General features: G+C 32.8%; 1 long non-coding RNA gene across 1 annotated transcript; it reads right to left on the bottom strand.

The window, feature by feature from the left end:
• Positions 1–1,099: 1,099 nt before the first annotated feature.
• Positions 1,100–3,405, bottom strand: LOC133816462 (uncharacterized). Its single transcript, XR_009885262.1, has 2 exons — positions 2,555–3,405; positions 1,100–1,770 (listed from the first exon to the last, which is right to left on the bottom strand). It is a non-coding gene; the product is annotated as an uncharacterized LOC133816462 (long non-coding RNA).
• Positions 3,406–3,708: the final 303 nt, after the last annotated feature.

Raw genomic sequence — 3,708 nt, 5'->3', positions numbered from 1 at the left:
TGAGAAAGAATAATACCAAAATAATATGCCACGCTCCAAAAGTATGGATGAAGAGGAAGTAGGGTGCTAAACTTGATGGCAAAGCGTGTCCAGGCGCACATACCCAAAGGGGGGTCCTTACACTACTACAAAAAAGACTTTTTACACTACTAAAAAAATTACTTAAAGGCACTCAACCCGATTTTTTAGGACTCGTGGAGCGCGAATCCTCTATTTGAGAGCCTTAAAAACTGAAGTGTTTTAGGACTCGCAATGGGAGTCCTAAATAAATGTTTTTAGGACTCGCATTGAGAGTCCTAAAAGAATGTTTTTAGGACTCGCAACGCAAGTCCTAAAAACTCCCGTCGAGTGTCTTTAAGTAAGTTTGTAGGACTCGCGACGCGAGTCCTAAAAAATCAGGTGTAGTGCCTTTAAGTAATTTTTTAAGACTCGCAAAATCCCGTTGAGTGTCTTTAAATTAAGATTTTAGGACTCGCTTTGCATGCTCTTAAAAATTTTTTATTTTTTTTTTTTAAATGCACCTACAATATTCATTTTGATTTAAAAAATATGTATATATCTCTTTAAAAGTCCCAAATGTATTATATATATTAGATTTCTAAATTTTTCAAAAGAAAATACAACAAAAATAATTTTTTATTAATTACTCAAAAATATAATTTCAATATTTAGTCTACTCGGCTTACAAAATCATATTGCATAATTTATACTACAGTCAAATTCTATCATCACCAAATATTAAACAAGAAATGTATACAAAGATAGTGAAATATATTCTAAATATTTACAACAAAGTTAGTAAAATTATAAAAACTTCAACTACCAATGTTTGAAGAGTCTAAAAGAGTGTGAGTTGGGCAGATAGAGTTGTAGCTTCTGTTTGAAGAGTCTCAAATTTTCGCTCAAGTTCCTGTATATAGCGAGCTTTCCTCTCCTTTGAGCGAGTAGAAAACTGTCGATTCGATTTCTAAAAGACATAAAAAAAATATCAAATATCAGCTCATAAACAAAATAACAAAATATGCCTGTACAAAAGAACTTTCAGAGACTACTCTACAAGCTTCATGTGAGGTCAGTAAGTAAATCAACGAGTGTACGGCTGTTTTATTATGTACAAAACCAAATGCCCAACTTACATAGTAAAAAATATTATTGCCATGGTCATTTCAACCACTCATATACCATAGTTCCCCCCAATGTTTCCTATCAAGTAAAGCAAATTTGACTAAAATGTAAAGAACATCAAAATAAGAAATTCTCAAGTTCTAATAACAAGACCCTTGTACAGCCCTCTCCAAATCACAAAGTTACAGTGATTACATATATATTAATCCTTAACAAATCTATACTATTTTAAATAGATAAAACTAATCATCCCTGCTTTGAAATTCAAAAGCTGCAAAACCAATTTCAATAGTTGCATAACCTCCACACTGGTGCAAATGGAAACATTAGCAGCTTTATATATTCTAATAGAGTACGTGACTAAAAATTTGTAAAATATTAGATAGTATAAACAAATCAACAAAAGCAAATGTACATAGTATAAAAAAATGCTATTTGTAACACCAAGTCCAAGAACAGCCAAACCTTTAACAGGAAGAGAGAACAACCACCACCGGAGACGACGCCACGCACACCAAAGACGAGCAAGAGTACCTCAAAAAACGAAGAGATGACAGCAAGATGGAGAGAGTAGTGGAGTTAGGAGAGCGGCGAGATAGAGCTCTGATTTTTTTGGGGATAAGTACTCATGGCCATTGTTTTAAGCTGTCAGTACCACAATACAATATGCAAACAAAAACAAATTATAAGCACACAAAAGGGACCAGCAATTATGTTACTGTAATAATAAGTTACCATCAATTAGAAGCTGCATGAACAAGACAAACCAAATTCAAGAAACATATCATGTATAGCTAGAGTCTCCTAATTAATTAACTATATATAGCTACATAAAATAATATTAATGATTGATATAGATGATGTTCTACTCAATAATCTATACAAAGAAGAGTGTGATGATCTGATCGATAGTATTTGATTACCCCCAATACCACAAGGGGAAGAGGCATGCATATATATGCCATTTTTGCTAAGAACCAAGCTATATAACATGCTATGCAAACATATATATATATATAAATCTATATTGAGAAATTAATTAACCTTATTGGCATAAATTATACATAACAGGAATTGAATGATGTTGCCGACTGGCCTTTTTGGAGATTATTAATTACTAGAGCTACTGAAATTAGACATGGAAGTTATCATTATATATCCTCACGTGTAGCTTTTAATATATTATATATTAGCATACATACATTAATTGCTTTCCAAAGACGAAAATAAAAGACTACTCAAGACGAAAGTGAGAATGAGACCAACATCTCTTGCTTGAAGGAGAAAGGGGAGCTTGTTATAGTATAAGAGATTATATTATATAATATAGTTTATTATTAGTTCCATAAACTTCCATAATTGAATAATATCTAAAACTGGGTTTGATAATCCAAAATCAGAAGAGAGTAGAAAGAAACAAAGTGAAAACCTTTAGTTGTGAAAGCCCTTTTTCAACTCTCTTTTTATTGACTGAAACTCCACCTGGTAAAGTGTCCTTACTGCCATAACCAAAATCAGTCAAACTTTTCTTCTTCTGGTTCATTAATCAAACAAAATTCAACTAATCAACTTGAAAAACTAGTTTAATGGCCAAATCATAATACTTATCATCATGTATAAATTTCAATGAAATGTCCCAAAAATGAAGTTAATCCAAAACTAACGTGACCACTGTAGCTTCCAAATTTTCATCAACTATAGAAGGGCCATAAGGGCCCATGATCGGCTCAGCTTGCACAGTGAGCTCTGGTTTCATAGACTATCACCCCATTTATATGAATATATATATAATCTAAATAACATTGGTCTACTTTCTGAAGTTGCAAAATTTATTCATTGCTTACCAATTTACGAAAATATATTTAAACTTCTTCAAACAATGGAATAAATTATAAATGCTATTTTCGTCACTTGAATGGTCAGGCAGAAAGAATGCATCAGAAAAACAAAAAAAATTGAAATAAACGGATCCCATGATACACCCCGATGAACAATAAAATAAAATCACAAGCTATCTTTTATTTGATATCACCCAATGAAAAGAAAAAAAAATATATGTACAAAAAAAAATCCAGACAAATCAACAACACTCAAATTGGTCAGAAAAACCAGACCCAGATACACACAATCTACAATAGAATGAAAGCACAAACTAAAATAATATGGTTCAAAGTTCAAACAAACGAGGCAATGACTCAATGATCTTTATAAAATATGTAAATACATAAATACAATTAACCAGCATGCATCATATCCAGAACAAAATGAGAAAATAAAAGTTGACAGATGTGATTTTTATTTCATATTCATCATTTCTATTAATATTGAACAACTCCACTTGGCTTAGATATCAAGAACTTAGGTTGATTTTTTTTACTTTTCATTATTATTATTGGCAATGGAAATTATGATTGATTAATACCTTCGGCCTGTGCTCTTCGGTCCATGCGAATCGTCCCTTCGGCCTGTGCTCTTCGGTCGACGACGGTGGCGGTGCTGCTACAATCGGCTGGCTGAGGTAGAGGCGGTGATGGAGAGATCGAGAGGGAGGGTGAGGGTGGGGCGACAGAGAGATCGAGAGTG

Source organism: Humulus lupulus, chromosome 2 (assembly GCF_963169125.1).
Source record: "Humulus lupulus chromosome 2, drHumLupu1.1, whole genome shotgun sequence".
Taxonomy (NCBI): domain Eukaryota; kingdom Viridiplantae; phylum Streptophyta; class Magnoliopsida; order Rosales; family Cannabaceae; genus Humulus; species Humulus lupulus.
The sequence above is the reverse complement of the archived record's forward strand: the minus strand, read 5'-3'. Positions and strand labels throughout refer to the sequence as shown.